Here is a 24,457-nt window from a genome sequence, read left to right as displayed (position 1 = left end):
TTTTATATTATTGTAAACTGTGTACATTTTCTAGTTTGTCACACATTAAAATTTCCTAGAAATGCATAAAATTCCGGACTCTAGTAATCGTGAATAAATTAACGCAGCGAGTTGTGCAGTGAACATTATGTGAATCCATTCATTGAATATTACGTGAATTGACGTTTTCGACCTTATTCGTTCGACTTTAGACACAATACTCAATAGTCGTAAACAATACTCTTCAAATCTACGAAAAAGTACACCGAATTTTGGTGTAATAAATGTAAGTAAACGATAACATGAAAAACGTTTGAGAAATTACATTGAGAAATAAAGAAAGAAAAGTAGAAATAATTAGAAAAATGAATTGAAATGAATGAAAGAAATTGAAAATGAGAACAAGTTATCTATAACTTTTGATGACGACAATATATCATTGTTATAAATGTACAAAATATGATTGGACCCCATGAACTTCATTAAATATTTTTAAATTCTCCTTGACAAAAGAATCTACATATTTAGACATATATAAACACATATATTACGTATACATTAGCCATAAAAAAAAAACATATTTCCTAGCAAACAATAACTCCACCTTTTTTCCCCCCAACAAGGATCAGAAACTGCATATTAAAATTCGTAGCTAAAAATGGCTAATGCTATAGAGAAAAATGTCAAAGCAGGCAGTGGGAAGGCTCTACGCTATAAATTACAATTGCAGCTGACCAAGAGTCGCATACTATCGATTTCCGATCTTCGAGTCGGACCTTCCCGGAGGCAATCGTCGCCGAGCATTTACGATGATTGAACAATGATTATTCATTGAACCGGTGGGGGCTGGCGTGGACGATTGCCGAAGAATGCCACGCGACCGTAAAAGTCGTCTCTCCGATCGTCCATCTTCAAGCCCGTGCGCTCTTTGTCGCCTCGTTTGACGCGCAAAACGTATTCCCTCATTACTTTCGCGTCATTGACAAAACCAAACTCCAGAAGTATTCACATCAATGTTATACTACATATTCAACAGTTAATCCATTTGGAGTTCTTTTCAACCTCGAACAGAATTGCAGTTGTAAATAATCCAAAGTAATTTTCGTTTGGTCTAGTTAAGATTGATAATATAGTGACTAGAAACATGTATAATATCCGATACAAGAACAAGTACTTCCTATAGAATATTTCAATTCACTCGAATTACTCTTAATTACAATAATACCTATGTACGTATAGTCAATCAGTACAGTCATCGACCAATTAACTGTTGAATATTCACATTGAATATTCCTACTCAGTAGTTAATTCATCTGGAGTTCTTTTCAACTTCGAACAGAATTGCCATTCTAAATAATCCAAAATAATTTTAGTTTGGTCTATTTAATGGCAGTAAAAATAGACATTAGGTACACATCTCGAATAGAATTGCAATTATAAATAATTCATAATAATTTTCATTTGGTCTATTTAAGATTAATAATAAGTTCTCGGTGAGAAACATGTATAATATCCAATGCAAGAACAACTACTTCCCATAGGATATCTCAATTCACTCGGCTTCCTCTTAATTACAATAATACCTATACGTATATAGTCACGCCAATCTTAAATCATACCTCGTGAAATTGTACACCACAAAGTTCATCTATCTATCCCGAATTCCTGCTCTCCGCGCCTCTCCTTCTGTCTTACTCCCTCCCGTAATATAAAGCAGGTACTTATTCATATGTAAATGGCCAGTGTCTCTCTCCGTCGTTAAACCTCGAATTAATGCACGACTTTGATTCACAAGTATCCGGCAGCAGGTCGTTAAATACGATGCGTATTAATAGCTCGCCGCTTCGATACGCGTTAATGCGTGATGCAAACAGAAACATGAATCAGAGTAATAAACGGGGTGAAAAACGAGGAACGCCGGCATATATATAAGGGCGTTGCGATCGCTAAAAGTTTGAGGTAATATCAATAATGACGACGCGGTGCATAGTATACTTTGAATAGTTAGTTTCACGGCGAGAGGAGGCATGCCTCCCTTGTCCTTTTAAACGAACGTTCCGCGCCATCGAACGCGAGTTTTCATCATTGAGTAATGATAGTTATCTATCGGAGGATAATACGTCTACGCGATAGCATCTTCCGCGAGAACAAAGGTAAAGGTAACAAAGGAATGCGAGGGCAATCGAGATGATTCAGATAGCAGTAATTCTTATGCACGCGTGGAGCACCGGGTAACGCCAAATTGGCGATAATATCACTGATCGGAAAAGAGAACTTCGTTTTTATTTTGCGGTTAGTCGATGCTACTTGTAGGACTAGGTTCAGGTAGGTGTTATCGTAATTAACACGTCGTTGACCAATTTAGTCTAGGCAATTTTACACAGGAGCGATTTCGTATCACCGGCTATCGTTTCGTAATTGAATGTGAAATTAAAAGAATCTAAACGAACTCCGATAAACTTGATATTTTATCAACATAATGGATCGAAATGAAATATTTTACATGCATAAATGTGGATCTCATAAACTGACATGGATAATGCAAGTGCAAATACGAGTATACTCGGGACCGGTCAGCAATGTGTTAATAGAAAATCGAAAGAATAGAGAGATGTATTCTGTGGAGAATATAGTTCTTATATTAGATGCTATTGTGACGATTCCTTCTACTTTAGATCGATGAAAAATTGAAGAATCTGAAGTCTTCGATAGTTCAAAAATAAATGTGAGCCAATAAAAGGTGTGCATAGAATTCCTTGATCCTTCAATAGTGAGAAGGATAAATTAAATTTCGACTCTGCATTATGGGTTGGAATAACATAGTCGTCGATCAAATTATTAGAGCCACTGAGGAACAACTCGCTAAACAATGAAAGATATCTAGAATATTTAGAATTGATAGAAACTGATAAATATTGGTCCTTTCTTAACGAGAAGGATAAATCAAACTTCGACTCAGCATTATGAGTTAGAAGAATATAGTCATTGATCGAATTATTAGAGCCACAGAGGAACAACTCACAAAACAATGAAGTTCCATCTAGAAACAACAGACACCCTATTCGATACACACTCAACGCCGTTACTAGCTTTAACGCATTAATCACAAAGTACATCCAATAACTTGATTAACGATTATAACGATTAACGGCTATAATCGTTCCTCGATTGAAAAATGGTGACGTAGCAGAGGACAGTGATCAACGCGAGGCATACAAGCTCGTTCGTTAGGTGCGCCGACTGAATGGATCTGCCATCGATTCGAGCGCGTGGGCGTCGGTCGAATGATCTGTGACAAACGTCGCGGGCCAGTAAAGGGTTCGAGGATGGGGAGGCGCGAATGAACTTTCAACCTCGAGCCAGGGAAGGAAAGAGACAACAGGGGGAGCCTGGGTTACGAGCCATTGCGGGAGGTGATGCCAGGTGTTGCCGGGCGCAGATAAATTTTTCTCACGGCAAAATAAAGATCTTGTCGGACACGAGAGCGTACAAGACGGAAACATTGGTGCGTGGTGGCAGGACATGCCTGTTCACCGAGATAACCTCGGGTTTCAACGACCCGTTCCACTCTTTCGCCTGGCGTATCTAAGCTTCTCTCGTCTTTTCGGCACCCACACGCGCCATTCAGCCCCGGCGCACATAGCTCACGAAAAACTTGTTCTGCATACCTGGCGATTTTCTCGTCAGGTAATAGAATAAGGATAAATTGCTCCGACGACTTTTTATTTTGATTGGGAGGAAGCATATCTTCCCAGAGCACTCTGCGTATAGATCATTAGATGCTAGGTCTAATTCAGGCTTTTGTTTTTTTTTTGGGGGGGGGGGGGGAGGAGGAGGAGATTTCGATCATCTACTTTTGGAGCCTCTGCAGGATGAATTTTTAAAAAGATACGTCGGAAAGATTCCGTATTTTCTGAATTTAACAGGGGTGATACGTTCCAGATTTCCATCCTAAGCACTTTTCTTCTATATCGTTCGAAGACGCCTTCGACTTACAGGATGATAACGTTTGATTATCTCCATCTTTGTAACAGAAACATCGAGTGTGCATCGTAATTTAAACTGTTAATATCAATGGCTGTACTTCATAATTTATTACGAAACTGTCAGTACGCGTATTGCTGTAACTATGTTTAATCTCTAATGTTTATAAATATGAAGTGTTCGATAGTTCTAAAACAAACCCTCATCTCACAGGGGATGGATACAACCATCCTCTAAAAATTTATCCATAACGTTCTTTCAACGCAACAGTTTATAGATATTCACTGTAAAATATTTCGATATTATTCGAACCTTCGATTCGAGTAAAAAGAAAATAAACTTCGTGGAATGTTCCGACTCGTTTCAACAGCATCCAGTGTACCTCTGCGCAACTTTTATGGACGACAAAGTACGTTCGCGCGTAATTGTTGTAAATATCATTTGCGGTCAGCTCTGAAATGGACATTGAAGCGTAAGAATTCCTCGCCATCTAGCATTCTCGTTATTAGGTGTTGACATTTTGCCTCGAAGCGCGGATGAAACTAGAAACGCCGTTGATTGCGGCCAAGTTCTAGCAACGTTTATTTCTGCTTGCAACTTTATTCTGGCCCGCTCGCGAGAACGAATGTCCGATAATAAATTTCCATCTTGCCGCGGCACCCACACGCTGGATTCGGCCTCAAGACAAGCCACTCAACTCGCCTTACAAGAATCAGTTTCAATTCATAGCTGTCCACGATCTCGCTTTACAGAGTATCCGTTACAGAGCATGGTGCCCTGTACGAAAGAAGAAGAAGAAAAAAAAAAAGAAGATCGAATGAAAGATTCCCGTCGAATCAATCGTAAACCAAGGGAAGCTCGAGGCTGTCCTCTTCTATTCGCGAGTCTGCGCCGCGAACTTCGCTAAATTGCAATTTATTTTGCAACCGAAGCGATCGGTTGCGATTCGTTTTACGGTTTAGCGAGAGGAAAGACAGCAGTCTTAACGATCACTATCTATGCAGAGTGGCTGGGATAAATAGTGGAATGCAAATTTATCGGACATACATTTTAAGTAAATAGTTGCGTACAAAGTACTCGTTCCACATGCCACTTTTCGCTCATTATCTAATCTTTGCTACACGAAACCGTGTCGCGATTGTTTCGTGGGCTTTCGGACGGCGAGATGCAAACAGGTAATGTAATATAACCAAGTAATAATTAAAATGATAGCTTGGCTGTGTACCTTCCTTATGAATTTCTTTCTTTGTGTGAGAAAATAGAATTCATGTATCTTGGATTATTTAGAGTTCAATAAATGCAATTATACAATTGCGATACTTTCGTGGAATTTTAATAATTATAATATGTATTGACTCGTTTATAGTACCTGATACAGTAACAATACTACCCACGATAAAAATAAACTCTCATTTTGATTTGAATACTATTGAAAATATAAAGGTACACGTAACATATTGTATTTTATTTTAGATCATGTATCGACTCGTTCATAGTACCTATATAATAATAATATGTTATATATACAAGCTAAAGATAAACAATACTACCCACAATAAAAATAAACTCCCATTTTGATTTGAATACTATTGAAAATATAAAGGTACACATAACATATTGTATTTTATTTTAGGTCATGTATCGACTCGTTCATAGTACCTATATAATAATAATATGTTATATATACAAGCTAAAGATAAACAATACTACCCACAATAAAAATAAACTCTCGTTTTTATTTGGATACTATTGAAAATATAAAGGTACACATAACATATTTTATTTTATTTTAGCTACTCACTTTAATTATACTGAAAAGGGTTCAAGTCCCAACCAAGAACGTTATACTAACACAATTCTTCCATACTATAACGATATTAAATATATTCGAATGAAACTCCTCCAAGCTATCTTTTCGATTATTATTTGGTTCCATTAATTATTCACCAACGTTTCCATCCTCTCGTGTTGCCCCATAGCATGTAGCAGTAATCAATTGGAGTCTGAGAACCGGACGTATCGACCCCTTTCTCATGCAAATGCTTAAAATCGATTCCCCCAAAGAAAAATCCCCCACGCTTTATTAAAACTCGTTGCACGTACGAGAACACCGATCGCTTATGCTGACATTTCGCCAAAGGTCATTATACAGATGTCAACACGATGTTATCTATTCAAATGCACGCCTTACCGCCGTTACAACATTTGAACGGTCTTTAATGAAACCGATTACGATTCTACCTTATTAGAGCCGTCATCGGTTCCATTCAAGCCACAATTTCGATAGAAAAGCATGCCCGACGATTAACATAGCGTGGCTGTTATCGGAGCACCAGTAAATTGGAGCAAATTATTGGCACCGGCGAGGTTCCGTGCACCGGGATCGAAAGTGGCGAGGAGAAATGTAAATTGTATTGACATCTATCGATTATACGGAATATTGAATTTCATCGGGAATATCGAGTGGGATCTAAGAAAAGCCTATCCAACGAACATATAGAATTACGAGACCGGTTTCTTGAGAACATTATTAAATCGCGCGCAATTGGCTCGATAGCGTCGAAACTTTGTGGCTGAGAATTACTACTGGTTTTATTTTTATTGCCCACCCAACAAAGCACCGTGTTATCTAAAATGGTATGGAATGCGGATTTTCTGGATAATATTATGCAATGAATAGTACGTGTACGCAGTATCGAAGTAATCTTGTTGAAATCATTTTTCGATAGACTCGATGTGTGTGCTTCACTGTTGAAATTGAAAAGAATATTTTCAACATTCTATCGAAAAAATTCGATTTTTGTATGTAAAGAATTCAGAGAACACAAAGGAATTGTTATGATTAAAATTAGTTTGCCTAAATTTAGATCGACGTTTAATCTAAATTCTTCTGTTTACCAATTCTTTTAACCAATAAATATTTCACTACAGCTATTGAATACTAAATCTTTTAGAGCAATAATTATTGAAAATAACTCTAATTTATTCCACAAACTTGCCGAAACATGAATCGTTCCTACGATTATACTTCAATCCAACATCTGCGCTTGTGTATACCGCCGAAAAGAATCAATTCGACAAAGAATAACTGGACGATTATGCTAATGAAAATCCTGTTCTCCCATTAGGTCTAGGCTGTGTTCGTTTGGCTATAGATATATAGGAGATATTTTTCCAATTCAATCGGCAGAATGCGAGTGGATGCATAAACGTTGGCTACAAAAGGCTTCATTAGCTCACCTTGTTCTTAAACGAAACAACTTAGTATGGAGACCTGACCAGCCTAATGCTAACCTATCTGAGGATCTTAAATTCATCCTTGAAGGATGCATCGATCATTGAATAGATAAAAGAAATATTATCCACAAACTACATCGAATACTAAAATCTAATCCAATACCTAATACTAATTATTTTGTTTTATATCATATTATTAGACAATACCTAAAATACAATGTCCAATATATATATATATATATTAAATATAATTATATTTTAAAGAGGCTGTACCTAAATAATTTATATATTTAACCCTTTGCACTGGAAGCCTTTTCTCTAGAACCTACCAGCGACTCGAGATGCTTTGTTAGCATTTTATTGCCACGAATGCTGAGCTATCGAGATTTGATAATCAGGTCACCTTTACCTCACCGATAATCATTTTAATTGATACTTCGAGTTCCAAAGAAATTAAACCTAAAGAAACACTGCTGATAGATTTGCTGCGTGAAACTTAATGGTGTCTGAGAGTCATCTCTCGAGTGCAAAGGGTTAATATATGAGAAATTCAATCTAACAAAAATTAGAAAAAGAAATACAGTTTAATTTTGAACGAATGAAAAGTGAACAAAATACAAATTTTGTGCTTCTACTTTTTAGGCAAAGATCTTTTCACTTCTACGAATAACAGATCAAACTTCACGGTACATTTTCATCGAGATGAATTAGCAAATGTCGAGTTCGAAACAGAATATTCCCCGTTTATTCGCGAAGGGGTCAGAATCTCACGAAGGAATGACCCGCGTATTCCCATCGCATGCGAACGCATAATTGAGTTTGGTTGCGAGCCACTTCCGAGGCGATAATAGAGTGAACTTTTTACCGGGTTTAGCCGTCGCAAGGAAGCGGGATGCCTCGTTGCCGAGGCACGCTCAACCTCGAAGCAGTTTCGTGTTAATGACTGGTAGCTCGCGTGCAGACGAACAGAATTAATTTTATATTTGGAACACGAGTGAGTCACTCTGACCTGACGAAGAAAACGCTAATGACTAATCGTGATTTTCGACAGGTCACCCTTTACGCGATTAAATCCCTAGAAACTATGACGAAGAAATGGATGACTCGGTGTTTGCGAGGAACTTGATTTCTCCCGCGGAAGGCGGGAACGAGTTTTTTAGGTTCTGATAGATTGAAAGATGAAAGGTGGAAAATCTCAATAAGTAACGCTAGCGAATATGGGAGGTTGTTCCAATAAGGGAAATCAAAAACTGTAGATGAAGTTTTTATTCATCTTTTTCGTCGGGTGTAGAGGAAGACACTGAGAACCTCAGAAAGTAGCAAATAACACTTTCCCAAGTGGAGTTGCGGAGTCATAGATTTTTTATGATTGAAAATCATTTACAAATATTATAGGTGCATATCTGAAAAATGTCACACTGACGTGACGTTTGATAATAAAGATGTTAGAATAAAATGAATCGCGAAAATGATTTCGCATGTCCATTTCCTGTATTAATTTTCAATCACCTGATTCTTGTGCTCGTCGTCAAATCTTTAGATTTTTTTTACAAGTACCGACGAGTTTGTTCCCCAAGTATGAAAAGAAATAGTAATTCCTGGCGTTAACTAGACACGATTGATCGATCATCCTCAATTTTGTTAATTTATTTCTCTTAGAAGATCGATGGGGGTCATCCTTGCTACTTTCTTGGACTATTTCGAGTGGCCTTTTCCTACATGGAAGAAAAAGGAAAACCTCCTCTTTCCCTTGCGAGTATAAAGGGTTTTTAAGAAGCTGAATGCTCGTCTAATGTTTAGCGTCGGTTTATCGAACTCGTTGCGAGAGAGCCGACTTATCGGAGCATCGTTGGTTGAGCACTTTGGGTTAACTTTAAAGTAGGCAAGTGTCATATCGTGACAATTTGACACGTGATAACGATTCACCGTGACACATAGCTAAGCAGGCTTCTCTTTCGACTGAAATAGTAGTATTCCTAATGCGCGTATCTACTAAATGCCAAAGTAGGGTTTAGAGAACTATTTCAATTTGTTCCTCGGCTAAACAGGAACAATTTAAGCCAATTCCTAAGCTACACAGGATTTTCCCTATAAAAACTTGTAAAACTTTTAATAATGCTACTTGAAACGTGCATTTATTATTCCCGAGATGTTCAAAGAAGTCTCTGTCTAAATAACTTTCATAAATCGTAACCAATTGAATGTTGGAATCGAACAGCTGTGGGAGATGAACGTTAGTTTTGTTGGAGAAATAATATCGGGATCTTCGGTTATGACATACAAGACTTCAGTATATTTGTAATAGATTTTTGTAACTTTTAACGTAGAATAGAATAATTTAATAACAGAGTATTGATACGATTGTTTTTCCTTACTCGGATCGTTAATGAAACATAAGCATCTAACGTGAGAACGTACTTTCTGGGACAGGTACATACTTTTCCAACTGTTTCTTTTTTTCAAAAATACCATTCGAGTGTATAAAAAAAAATTGAATGCAAGAACAGAAACATTTAACGAAATAAAAAATAGTTCCACGGTATTTTTCTCTCCCAAGTTCCTTTCTTTTGCTACATCCACGCATCGAAGTCTCTAGCCATCGTGTGGCGCGAAATACTCGAAACGATACAGCTTGAGTGTTTGCACGGCTATTCAAGTTTCAAAAAAAAAAAAAAAAAAACAAAAGAAAAAGATAGCAAGAATGAGAATTACCCAGTTGAAAAAGAGGGAACCTCTCGAAGCTGCCATCCTTAAACATTCTTTACGATAATTAAATTACACCGATCCGTGCATTTACGAAAACAGTTTCCCTCGCAACACGGAGAAACTTCTTCGATCGAATCGAAACCCGAGGGAAACCAGTCCGGCTCGATTCGCGCCTTAAACGTCGATCGTTCGCGGAGCGGTGCGCGACGTTTCGTGTCCGTTGGACGTGAATTCGGCGCGATTGAGCCGCGAAAGCGACTACACGCTAATTAGCGGACAGCTAATTAGCGGTGGGCGATATACGGCCGATTCGAGACGCCCGAGGCGGTAAAACTGGAACGATACGGGCATGACAAGCTCTAAATCTCGCGTCCGGCGTCCACTCGGACCTTCCCCGATCGTCGGAACGTGACGTTGATAGCAGTATTTCAAACGGTGATGCGTCACACTTCCACCTACAATAACATTGTCCGTGGTCGGCGATGCGCTCGCGGGACGTTATTATTATGCCCTCGCGATTTTATGCCTCGCGAGCGATCTTATTAAAGGTAACGAGCATGATCGTATCGCGTCGCGCAATAAAATACCGCGGCCCTCTCGGATCTACCCCCTCCGTCGTGTGTTCTCGTCGGAGGATCGCGGGGAGGGGAAATTGTTCGGTAGAATTGTAGGAATGCAATTTTAACACAGCTGTTCGATTCTAGTATTCAATTGGTTAAGATTTCTGAAAGTTATTTAGACGAAGACTTCTCTGAACATCTCGGGAATAATAAATGCACGTTACAAGTTGCATTATTAACCCTTTGCACTCGAGAGGTGACTTGAGAGACGCGATTAGGTTTCACGCAGCAAATCTACAATACCTAATGTTTCTTTAGATTTAATTTCTTTGGAATTCGATGTATCAATAAAACGATGGTCGGCAAGGTAAAGGTGACTGTATTCTCAAATCTAGATAGCTTAGAATTCATGGCAATAGAATGTTAAGAAACATCTCGAGTTGCTGGCAGATACCAGAAAAGAAGGCCTCTAGTGCAAAGGGTTAAAAGTTCAACCGTAAATAGACGCGACAAAAGATTCGAGGTCCGATATTTACCAATGAAAGATGTTCCTGCTTTGTTCCGTGTATTTCTTGAGCATGGAACGGGGTTAAACAACGGAGTAATGCGCGAGCAAAGCAGTCTTCCGATAGGAGAGGCTTCGCGATTATCGAGCCGAACTCCGCCATCGCGAGGGGATAATAAACTAACGCTTTTGCTGCGACGTAAATCATCTGCAAGCCGGTATTAGTATACGTTACGTCTGCCCCGTCTCTGTATCGACAAAGTGTGAAAGTAGATCCATTTGCCAACAGCTTGTAATGCAAAGTATTGAAATATGGAGTCCTTTCGGCGATAGCGCGACTTTCTTCGGAACTCGTAACCGATCGTATACAACGTTAGACGCAAAGTAACGAGGATGAAATGGCATTATTTGCAGTTTGATGTTGAACTCGTCGAAACGATAAGATATGTATATTTTCAAAGTTCAGAATATTCTAAACAGATGAGAAATAGGTACAGCAGCGTGCGGAAATTTAGAAGGAAACTATTTCTCTTGGAACTTTCAAAGAAATTGTTTCGAAATTTTTTGAGGGAAGACAAGTTTTGCATGCAGTGCTTCTAATTCCTTTTTTCTGATTCTCATGCTGGACTTACGAAGGCAATGTTTAAAATAAGGCAGAGAACCATAGGCCATATCGTGATCAACCCTTTGATCTCTTCTCAAGAAATAAAAATGATTAATTGAAAGAAGTCTCGAAAGAATTGAAAATACCCAGCCATTTTACAAGCGGTCATTGATCCAACAAATTTTCACTCTGACCAGTACAGTTAGCCCTAGAAGTACAAAGGATTAATTATTTTCTGTACAAAGATGGATGACTATGCTTTGAACGCCGTGTTAGGTATCTTGCTTGCTGAGGTAAACATTGTTCGCAGAAAAATTTGCGATTAGGATCGTATTTTCAGGGATTTTCAGCCATAGAAATTGTTTACTTCAAAACCGACTTCAGATTCGCGTTCCTCTTTTTAATAAAAAATTTAAAACAGGTACCCTATGTATGTTCTACCCTATTTGAATGAATTATTTTAACTGAAAATTTTTGATTTTTGATTTTGACGAAAGCATGGTTTTCTAAGTTTCTTGAGGGCGAGGAACACGAATCTGAAGTCGGTTTTTAGGTAGAAAATTTCTATGTCTGAAAACGCATGAAAATACGATCGTAATCGCAGAAAAATTTGCAATTACCCTATTCGTCCTAATATCAAATATCTATCGATATTCATATACAAATGACAGATAAACTTAGCTTACCTAAAGTAAGTATATATAATTGTGCTAAAAATACCTACCAGTACAGTTAGCCTTAGGAGTACAACAAGAAATAATTTATAAAAGTACCGAGCGATTATTTTCGAAGAATCCCCGTCAATTTTTCACCGCTCACGCAAAGAACATTCTAATGACTCGCAATTAGCGTCACTGTCGTTAAAGGTCGCAATAAACGCTTCCTCATTAACGCGCCAGCCGTATTCCCATGACCGTGAGGCGCTCGAACGCTGGGCGCCATGACGAAATCGAATTCATTATTAAATTCGAGCCCGCAATCATCGTAAACAATCTCCCACGCATAGGACGCTGCCGCTTATAAATTATCCTAGGACCGTTACGGCAGTCACTTAAAACGCGATGACATAAATTAAAAGTTGTCCAGGTCTACCGATTGATTGCGACTACGAGCCGATCTTTTCCTTTTTCGGTCTTACTACGTGGTTTATTGCTGCAACCTACTACCAGATCGCTCGTGGGTCGATTTAGAACATTGATTTCGGCCGGGAGAAGCGAAGTCGTACACGATATTTACATCCTTGCACTACACTGGGCGCCATTGTGGCGACTATTAACGATACACACCACGAATTTATTAAATTTAATCTATAAGAATAGGTGTAGGCATTGCTTGGTGGTAAATGTTATTTTTGAAAGAGGAGACCTTCGCCCTAAATATCAACCTAAACGAGGATTATTATTAATTTCTGGAGAATAAATGAATTAATTATGCTCCGTCTTACTGTTTCTATTTTGAAATATTTCCAATATTCTTGTTTTTAATAAACAGTATTAATCTATCGTTCGACTATTAAAGATCTATTAATATTAACTCATTTGCATAATTAGCGCATATACAGCCAATCTCATAAATATTCGTACCCTCTATGTCTATGAAAGAAACTCTAAATTAAACGATGAGTTTGATGTTTCGAAACAAATGTTTCATGATAAATCTGTACACGAACAAACTTTTCACATATATACATTTATAATACATATTTATTTGGGAACATCAAACCTATCATTTAATTCAAATAAATGTTTTCGATAGACATAGAGGCTACGAATATATCTGGGACTGACTGTACGCGTGCATTTTCTTCTGGCCACTATCATCGAAGCACACATATGCGCGCAATTTACTTGACGATCGAATTAAAAAGAATTCTGGTAACAAGAACGAATTTTCCACTTTTTCGTGTTATGCAAATGGCCCAAAAATATCTTCCAGTGTATTTCATCTGCTCCGTTATAAATCCCGCCACTGCGTTCTTCGCATAGAGAAGAAAAAATACGTGAAGGGTTACAGGAGAAAATGGATCGAAACGCACGAACCTCGGGCACAGTATTTCATGTCGCGCAAGGTACAGGCTCGCGTCGGGTTCGGTCCACGCGATCTATAATATCCTCAAGACGTTGGTAAGTACACGACGCGATACACAGTCTTGTATAATGCGCAATACAAATAGATTGAGGTCTACCCTTCGGAATCGCCGTGAGTCACAGCCTAATATGGAAACGGTGCTCATTTGGTGCGTTCACAATTTACAGCTGAAATGAATTTATGGAAAGGCCACCTCTCCTGGCCCCCTCGCCCATTGAGAGGCCGCCGACGCCACGGACGCCGACGAAACGATAAATTTCCCCGTTACCGTCTTCCGACTCTAAATAGATGTACGCGTTGCCGTCTTTTGACATAAACGCTCGGCATAAATTCATCAAGCCTGTGACCGATGTGCCCGCCTAACTGTCCCCCACGTCCCTGACACGTGGACAATCGACCGCGACCGCTTGGAAAAACGACCAGCAGCCTGGGTGAATCGACGCAGAAGTCCCCTCGGACGAGAAATTTACCTGCTGGTGGTAAAGATATCTTTTATTGTAGGGGAAGAACGGTGGTGGCTGTTGGATTAGGTTGTACTTAATTACGGTGCTGACGTCGGCTTTGTGGGAGTAAAGGGGAAGTTTAATTGGGGTATTGTAGATAAACTGGTCAGTGCGTCGTCGAAGTGTCGGACAGGTTCATGAATTTAGTTAGAAATGAAATTTGTTCTTTGGAAGAGGAACTAAGCAAATTAAACTTACTCTTAATCGCTCTATAAAGAAATTAATTTTATGAAACTTTATAGTGACTATTGTCTGTATAACAGTGGTTGATTATGCTTTGAACGCAGTTTTAGGTGTATCTTGCTTGCTGAGGTAAATATTATTCGACTTAACCCTTTGCACTCGAGAGGTGACTCTCAGTCACCACTAGGTTTTCTTTGTTTAATTTCTTTGGAACTCGAAGCGTCAATAAAATGATTATCGTTGAGGCAAAGATGACCTGATTCTTAAATCTCAAATTAGAGATCCCATTTTCGAAGTCAATATAATCTTAGCATTCGTGGCGATAGAATGCTAAGAAAGCATCTCGAGTTGCTGGTAGAGATACTAGAAAAAAAGGCCTCTAGTGGAGGTGGTTAATATCAAATATCTATCTATATCTACTTAAATAAGTGGCAGATAAAATTAGCTTACCTAATAGAAAGAACGTATAATTTTGTTAAAAAAAAAATAGACGATACAAACAACATTTCAAAAATAAAATTTCTACTGTCTGTTACTCTTTTTATACCGAGTAATTTCCTTTCTTATAATTCTTGTGCATCTTCAATACCGACGAAGATATTCGAGCTTGTGTAGCTTCAAATACTTCACTACCGCTGGAGACTTCAATGCGTGCAATAGCTGCACAGGAAAGTGCAAGCAAGAGGAAAGAACTTTGACGCAAGAAATATTTACTACTCGTCTTCTTATTATCTATCAAATTTCTGTTCCTCCATATAATTTTGATAAAGAGAATAGTATTTTTGAAAAGCGCGCTACATCTTGTATTTATTACTTTTGTTTTTAGAATTTCTCCTTGCTATTACATCGTCGATATGGGTGCAAGTGTCACACAGAATATGCCAGTTTAATTTGTCAAATGACGTTGCTTTTAACGTCACGTCCGATATAAGCAAATTACCGCAAAATTCGTACGGGTGAAAGTACATACTCGTTTCATTGCAATAAATTACACGTGAAAGTCCACGGTATCGACGGCAACAAGCATCGACTGCAAATGTTTTGCAAAATGATGGACATTTTTTTTCGTATACATTATTTAAAAAGGAAACTATACTTTCTGTGTTTAATTAAATTACATTAAGACTCGATTGGAATATACAAGAAGACGCACCAGAGAGTGTTAGTTTCTCATAACTCAATTTACACTCGTCGCACTTAACCCTTTGACTGCGAAGGGCGTATACATATACACCCTCGAGAAAGATTTATATTCGTTAAATCAATTTTTAAAAAATACCAGCTTATAGGGGACGATGAGACGAAACTTTTTTATACTTACAGTTTATTCATAGAAAGCTTAGTTTCGAAAATAAAAATTGAAAAGTTACAAATTCGATGCAAAAATTGAATCGTAGGGGAAAGATCTTTTAAGTTTTCAATTTTTATCTCCGAAACTAAACGTCGTATGAATAAACTGTAAATATAAAAAAAGTTTCGTTTTGTCATTTTCTATAGGGTGATATTTCTTTTAAATTCGACTGTTCGACTGTTGTTTTATTTTTCATTAAGCAACAGCAACAGGATCAGACCATTCCGAGATTTCAAGAAAAAACGTTTTCCTAACTTTTTAATTTTTACTTTTGAAACTGAACCTCCTATGAATAAACTATACATATAAAAAAAGTTCCGTCATATCATTCCCTATAAGCTAATATTCCTTTTTAAATTCACACCTCTATGCCTCTTAGAATTTCCAGCAAAAATCGTCCCGTGATCAAAAGGGTAATGGTTAGCCCATAAAAGGCGACGAACGAATAAATTACTGAACCTACTGAACAAAATTGCTTGCAATCCGAATACCATCGCAAGTTACAAGCTTCTAATAGCAAACAAGAGACACGAACGTCAATAAATATCAAAAAAGATACTACCAATTAAAATGAACCGCTAGAAAATAAGGAAGCTCCAGTGTTAACCGTCTCGAACAAAGAATACTTACTCCGATAATTCTTCTTACTCTTTGAAACCAAGCACTAAAATTGTCACCCTGGTAGCAGAACTGGTAACGAGTCCCACTAAAGTCCATTCGGAGTCATTACCAGCCGATGCACAACAAGAGCCGTCAAACGCAAAATGGAAACCCTCGTTACCATCGAATCGTGTTTTGTCACAACAAAGCGGGGGGGTGACGCAGCGAAACAAGAAAGGAAGGCGTTGTTCGCGCATGCAAACAGCGAGCAATGGTCCCTCTTCCGAAGATCGTATTCGAATCGGGCGAGGATGTCGCGTGCTACATAAATTGGACGCATCGGGACACGCGGGAACGAGCGGCAGATACCGATCTTCGTTCTGGTGTCCTATAAATCAACGAGTCGATCGCGGAGAGATACGAATCTTGGCTGCGTTATAACTAGTGATGGGATCAAACACTCCTGCAAGTACCTTCGAATTGGTAGATTTAAACCGTACACGAGCATCTGGTGAAATTGAGGCAGTATTTGGTAGATTGGAACCTAAATGTCGTCCATTTAAACTCGAGAGAAGTTATTCGAAGGAAGTCCTATGAATCCTTGATGTGAATGGAAGAGAAAAATCTTTTACACCTGAACTGTATTTTTGTTTGTCAACGAGGCTCGTTACAGCCACCGTATCCCCTTTAAGATCTTCGAATTACCTTTCCTATACCTTCACAAAAATAGATTCGTTCTTTCTAGCCAACACACTCATTAACCCATTCACTGTCAGGCAAATTTAAAACGTTTTGCCTAGAGCGACAAGATTCAATACAGATGTGTAATCTAGGTTATTATTTTGATAATAAAAAGTGATATTAAAAGTTTGTTGTTTTAACCCTTTCAGACCTGAATTCTTTTTTTCTTCTCATACTAATGTAATTTAATTTTTGGGTTAACTTGGACTAAAATTAGTATGGAAAATTTTGTTTACAAATCCTGATAGTGTAGTTTTCGAGGAAAACAGCTCTTTCTTCATAGGAAGCTTAGTTTCGAAAATAAAAATTGAAAAGTTACAAATTCGATGCAAACATTGGATCGTAAGGGAAAGGTCTTCTAAGTTTTCAATTTTTATCTCTGAAACTAAACGTCATGTGCACAAATAAAGACATTCACTCTAAACGATAGTGTCGGTTTTGTGTGTGGCAATTTTGTGTCCTCACTTATGAACGTTCGAAAGGGTTACAAATTTATGATCTTCTTTTGGAATAATTCGTGACTCAAAAAGCTATAAACTTATCTCTCGAGTAATTACAATCAATTTGAACTACGAGACATCTCGTAGTTGGCTGTGAATGGGTTAATACCTAGCTTCAATCATGGTAAAGTCTGATACCAGCAAACTTTTGAATCGGGTTTCAACTCAACTACCAACTCAACCACCGCTGAAAATGCATTGAAATAAAAACGACTCGACTATTTCTCGTACTACAATTTAAACGAACATTGAGGGCGTTAACATGAAAAATGTATGGCAGTCAAACTTGATCCCATCCCTAGTTACAGTTAGAGTACCGAGCCTGCCGATCATGGCGCCCGATCACCTTCGCCAGGCGCGAAATACGCTCGTTTTCTTCTTCTATCGGTCAATGGTGCGACGAGGATGATGCATCCCTGCCGAAGAGACCGCTCACTGATAATAAGAGCAAAAGGTGGTTGCATTGCGCGCGTGTAGGCAGCTGCACGCGATGGACTTTATCTAAGAGTTCCTGGGGTATCTTGTTGCGTTCGCACGTCATTTTCACGCGTGCAGGTAAACCCGAGAGCGAAAGCGTGATTTAATTAACCGAGGAAAATTAGGGATAGGGTAGTTGCCGATATGTTCATTTTTCCTTTCCATTTTGTGTGTTTGTCTAATCGTTCATCTCTGAATTCATTCGTCAATGTTCCTTTCGTAAAAATCAGCCAGTTCGGCAGCTTCGCGCTCTTCGTTCTTCAGGTCTCGGGTGACCGTTAAATTTAAAATTCACAGCAAATTTTATGCTTGGCGAAAATACCTCGAGCACGACGGACACTGTAATTTAGTACTCAGGCACAGTTACGTAATAAAAATCGTCGTTTCCTTTCTTAAATGTATACATATTTAAGAATACGCCACTCGACACGAAACGCGGCAGCTGCCGCGAGGAAATTCACCGCTATTACGAATTCTGCGAGCCTTTTTTATCTAGCGTTTAAAGTCACATCGAGTGAAAGATTATTATCGGCGAATGCGCGGTAATACGGGAATTACAGGAAAAAGAAATAACTCGACGTGTAACTCAGAGAAGAGTAATGACTATTAGGACTCGAAATAAATATTGTTGAAACAAGGCAACGCGATAATCCATAAATGCGTCGTTAAATTGGCATAGACGTATGGTAATTAATTGTAGGGCTCATTTTTTAATCGATGTATTGTATATCGGTCTTAATACTTTCGATAAGTGAACGAGTTGTTTCGAAACTATTAAATAAGCAGCTATTAACACTAAAACTACCAAGTCGATCACAATTTGACTCGTGTACTTCAAACTTCTATTTAAAATCACTCAATTATTAACAATGGCTCTACTACAATTCTCTAAGGACAGGGTCTCTCTCTTATATAATTACAAAGATACACACATATGACGGGCATAGCTAGTTTTAGTGTTAACATACCACTGAGCAAGTTTTAAATTCACTACCACTGAAAATGATTTGAAATAACGACTCGGCTATTTCTCACACTGCAATTTAACGAACATCGAGGATATTAACATGAAAAATGTATAACAGTCAAAGTGTTCAACTTGATCCCATCCCTAGTTATAGTTGGAGTACCGAGCCTGGCCGATCATGGCTAGCTAGTTTTAGTCTTAACCTTTTGCACTCGAAAGGTGACTCTCAGTCACCGCTAGATTTTCTTTAGGTTTAATTTCTTTGGAACTCGAAGTCCCAATAAAATGATTGTCGTTGAGGCAAAGGTGACCTGATTCTCACATCTCAAATTAGAGATCTCATTTTCGAAGTAAATATAATCGTAGCATTCGTGCCAATAGAATCTCGAGCTGCTGGTAGATACCAGAATGAAAAACTCGAGTGCAAAGGGTTAACATTCCACTAAACAAGTTTTATATTTAGAATCTTCCCTACATAGGTTCGCTATCGATTTCTTCAACCTATAATCCTCGTGAATCTATTCTTCACTAATCCTGTCCTAAAATTTCAATACTCCACTATTCGATAATTTTATCCGTCCAACACAAGGGTGTTCATTCTTCGAAATAATTACGACGCACGATCGCGATCGCGGGGATAACGGGAGAAATGACGGCGAATGACTCGCGAAAGCGCATAAGTGTGTTTACTTTCACAATACGCGCAACGGGCGCATGTACGCGACTATGAATTATAATCGTGGGCATAACAAACATCTACCAGGGCTATATTATCGTGCAGCCACGTGTAGGAAGATCCGTCGTAATTACAGTTAACCGGATCTTTTAAATCGCGACGCTTCTTGCCAGTCGATGACACGCGAATCGAACCAGCGAGGACGCGACTCGCGTTTTAATGACGGAATACGCGAACGATTCGTTTCGAAATTCCCGGCACGACTCTGCTCGACTCTTATATTCGTTTTTGTCGACGAGATTATGCTATGGATATATGACGCAATGGATGACTGTCAGCGGTGACTTAAGAGGGCAAACTGGTATTTTGCGAAGTTTTTCGCAATTGGGGAGGCTAATTGGTTCAGAATGGAAACTTGTGAGGGATATACCTTGGGTATTAGAATGATTTGAATTATTGTTTAGGATAGAAGAAGATTTCCAACATTTCCCAGGTTTCCGACATCGAAGTCATTGAGGAAATATAGAAATTGATGCTGAAGGAGATTCTCTTTTTTTTCAAATAAACTGATGGAAGCTAGTGAGGAATATGCCTTGGGTATTGGAATGATTGGAATTATTGTTTAGGGTAGAAGAAGATTTCCAAGATTGAAGTCATAGAGGAGTTGAGAAAATATAGAAAATGATGCTGAAGGAGATTCTCTTTTTTTTTCAAATAAACTAATGGAAACTAGTGAGGAATATGCCTTGGGTATTGGAATGATTGGAATTATTGTTTAGGGTAGAAGAAGATTACCAAGATTGAAGTCATTGAAGAGTTGAGAAAATATAGAAATTGATGCTGAAAGAGGTTGATTTTTTAAAATAAACTGATGAATCTGTATGAAAGAGGTAGAAGGATTCAGTGGTAGAAACTACTGTACAAGAATATGATCACTCTGTGGATGATTGCATGTATTTTACTTGGAATATAATTCACTTGAATGAAGATACGAAAAACCAGAAACTAGACAACGAATATTATATTATTTTACGGATGAGTATTCTTGAAACAGATTTTTTCGAAGTTCATAGAGATTTCAAAGTGCCACGACTCGAAACGACTCATCCCTTTACTACTTTCCCTTTCTCTCTTCTCTCCAGTTCCTATGATCCTAAGGAAAAGAAAGGAAGAAGCCTATCCTCAGCCCTCAAGTAAACATAAAAACCCCGAAGTTTGAGAAAATTAAAGAAAATCGACTTCACTCTTAACTTTCGCCAACAATGAAACCTCCTCAAGTCTTCAACTATTCCATCTAATTTCGAATCACCAAGCAAATTTCCGATCAAAGTGGCCAAGAGCCTCTTCTTCTTTTGAAAGAGATCTAAAAATCCACGAAGCAAAAATCGAAACAGCCTTCCAAGAGGCCTCTCGGCGAAGATCGACCATGGAAATTGCCCTGTCAACGCGCGCACCGTCCCCAGCGCAGCCTATGGGTTTTCCAATCCTACTTTGCGCGATCTTGACGTTCGAATTAAAGCCGAGCGAGGTGGATTGCTGCCAGCCATTTCGAACGCGGAATCAACTCGGACAGCGCCGCGTAGGTGGCTGAAACGACGACCGTGGCTTGGCGAAAAAAAAGAAGCAACACCGAGAAGAAAGGAACGCGCGGTAACTCACTCAGCATGGCAAACGAGCTGAAAGAGCCTCGCGCTGGTAATTAATTGTGCCTCGCGCTTTACGCGAGTCTACGTGTGTCGGATGGTTGTAAATTAGTGTGACGGAAACGCTGGGGGGACAGTGTGGGCTTTGCGCCGGTTGATGTATCATGCTTGTCCGACGAAACGAATTAGATCGGTTCGAGGTACGAGGTGTAATGCCAAGCCTAATCCATGCCGTGACTTCTCAGTCGTAAACACCGTGTCGCTGATGCTTGTGAACAGTGTGACATAGTTATCTTGACTCCTGTGACACTTCAATGACGTTTTCTGAGGAGTAGCGCACGCTGCTCCGTCATAGTAATTTTTAATTTGAAACATTCATCCTGTTCGTTATGTGTCGGAATTGTTCTTTCTTTAAAGGAAGTTGCTACGAATGAGACGTTCATTGCACAAATCGATCAACTCCGTAAAACAAAAAAATTGAGAAATGTGATGCAATAATGTATATTGTTTGTTAAAATTATCTTTGTAATATAAATTCAAATAAATATTGTAGAATGCATACATATGTAGCTTTCATCCAACGGTATATAAAATTAATAAGAAAGAATTGGAAAACAAAATAATCGGTAATGTTTTACAATTTTTATGTGACTGGTGGAGTTGATCAGTTTGTGCAGTGAATGGCTCAAATGATACTAGGATGATTACCACGAATATGATTGTAGACGTGAGAAAGTAAAATACTTTTCTTTATTTTTAATCTAAACTGTGATACTAAATATGATATTATATATGTGTATACATGGTGGACCTTTTTAAACCTCAATATTCAATTATTGCTAACATAAATGCAAATACAAACATTGATACAGTAATGGAGGACAAATGTCAACAGAAGCAAGTCAATCTGTCAGCTGCAAAATTAATGAAGGAGGCACATCTAATCTGTGATCACAGTTGACCTCTTGAAACCTCAATATTCAATCACTCCTAACATAAATGCAAATACGAACATTGTTGCAATAATGGAGGAAAAATGAGGCCATGAGAACCAGAGTAGCCTATCTACAAAATTATAGTCCTAACGTATAAAGAGAAATTGGAAGCTATGATTTTCATTTAATTATATCTATGCTATCTGTTAATGATTGAAGAAATTAAACATACGTCACTTTGGTTTTATTAAACATCCTATCAGCTATGCGCTTTAGGCCATAATTTAATGTTTAAAAAAATGTTACTTAGGCCACTCTAGATCTCAAGGCCTCAAATGTCAACAGAAGCAAGATCTACCTGTGTTAGCTGCAAATTTATGATGGAGGGACATCTAATTTGTTATAGACCTACTATATGACTTACTATACATATATACACAGTGGACCTTATAAAAAGCTCATATATTATTATTGTTAACATTAGTGACCTATGAATATTACTGTAAAACTGGACAAGTGTCAGTGGAAGCAAAACTACCTATCTAACCTTCGCTGAATTCGCAATTTTAAAAGAGAGCAAAAGAAATTATTCTTGCTCGTAGTTAATCCTGAACAGTAGTTAATTTTATTATAGCAGTAGTTAATTCGATCAAAGTAGTTTAGTGGCTCTGTCTGTGGTATTTCGAAGCCTTCGCAGTCATGAAAGAGAGCATGATCGACGGTAACAAGTAGCAATAAATACCACAGACAGAGCCACTAAACTACTTTGATAGAATTAACTACCACTATAATAAAATTAACTACTCTTCAGAGTTAATTACGAGTAGAAATAATTTCGTTTGCTCCCTTTTAAAATTGCGAATTCAGCTGGCGCTGCGATACTGCGTGGACCACCAAATGACCAATATTTGTGTATGATGATTAAATTGTATTCAAGTTGTAAATTAGGAAGAGTACTTGCATATGTATATGTATGTGTGTATGTGTGAGACTCGGGTACGGCGGGGGCGTCGCTCCCCGAACCACCGTCGAAACGGTGGCCCCTGCCAGGAACGTAATACGTAATAGTTAATAATCACTAATAGCTCATTAATAATTATAAATTACAGAGTTCATAAATCATTTCGTTTTAAATCTGGCAGAGACCACAACTCTTAGATGCAGTCTCCTAGAGCTATACAGTCAGTGTAAGAAGTATTCGTACAGCAACCAATTTAAAATAAAATTAATAAGAAAAGAAATAAGAGGCTAACATTAAAAATAATAAACTTTAATTTACGAAAATTCTACTCTAAAAATATGTAGGAATGTCGGTTAATTATTTCTTCTCCTAAAATTTATTAATAAAATGAATATATGAAGTTTCATTTTGAATTGGTTCCTGTACGAATATTTGTTACACTGTATATCAAACCCTCCAATGAAATCAACCTATTATTTAAACCCTGATTCGTTAATCAAAGTTCTCAAACTGTTCTTCAAACATCACCTAAATAACGCGCTAGCTCCTTCAACCATCTTCCATATGCAACTACCTTTCTATCAAGAAAATCATAAAACTGTTCGATAAGTGTCGTCGATACTCCCCCGCCAATATTCCTATCCTCAAATTACCACTAACCACCGGCAAACATCTCACGAATCCACCTGCTCAAAAAGCGTGCATACCGAGTGTCCCCTAACGTAATTATCGAATTCCTCGACTCGTTTTCCTTCTATAAAGTCTCTAATCGGCCTTCGATGATTCGCGTAAGCCCTATCTGTCGCGTACATGCTCCTCGTTTCTCTCAGCTTCAAATCCCTAAGCGCATTCCCTACCTACCGCGCAAACTGGACAGACCTGCTCCGACGCCACATCTAACAGGAAATTTCTCACTGATCTATTTCAGGAAGCAGGGAAGCAGCTTTCACGTACGCAATAAGTTCAGCGGGTGTAACGTACGCCGTGACCGCAGCTTGCAGCAGGGGCAACATCACCGCCTGCGGTTGCGAACCTACCGTAAGGTAAACTGTTCTCTTTGCTTTTGTACTTTATACGCGACGGTTAAGCACTCGTTACCGATAACGCGAGGTGTTCCCGGACCGTAATTGGCACACCTGAATCGTGGACAGAGATGGGCGAAATTTTATTAACAAATGGGACACCGTGTAGCGATTTATTCGCTGCGTTTGCTCGACGGAACAGTTAAATTTGTTGTTTCATGTTTTAATTAAATTT

General features: G+C 38.4%; 1 protein-coding gene across 15 annotated transcripts in view; it reads right to left on the bottom strand.

Annotated features, from left to right (window-relative positions):
- LOC128894056 (proteasome subunit alpha type-5-like) overlaps positions 1-24,457 on the bottom strand; it is a 196,488-nt gene that overhangs the window by 125,440 nt on the left and 46,591 nt on the right. The gene's annotated exons all lie outside the window — the stretch shown is intronic.

Source organism: Hylaeus anthracinus, unplaced genomic scaffold (genome assembly GCF_026225885.1).
Source record: "Hylaeus anthracinus isolate JK02 unplaced genomic scaffold, UHH_iyHylAnth1.0_haploid 3, whole genome shotgun sequence".
Classification (NCBI taxonomy): domain Eukaryota; kingdom Metazoa; phylum Arthropoda; class Insecta; order Hymenoptera; family Colletidae; genus Hylaeus; species Hylaeus anthracinus.
The sequence above is the reverse complement of the archived record's forward strand: the minus strand, read 5'-3'. Positions and strand labels throughout refer to the sequence as shown.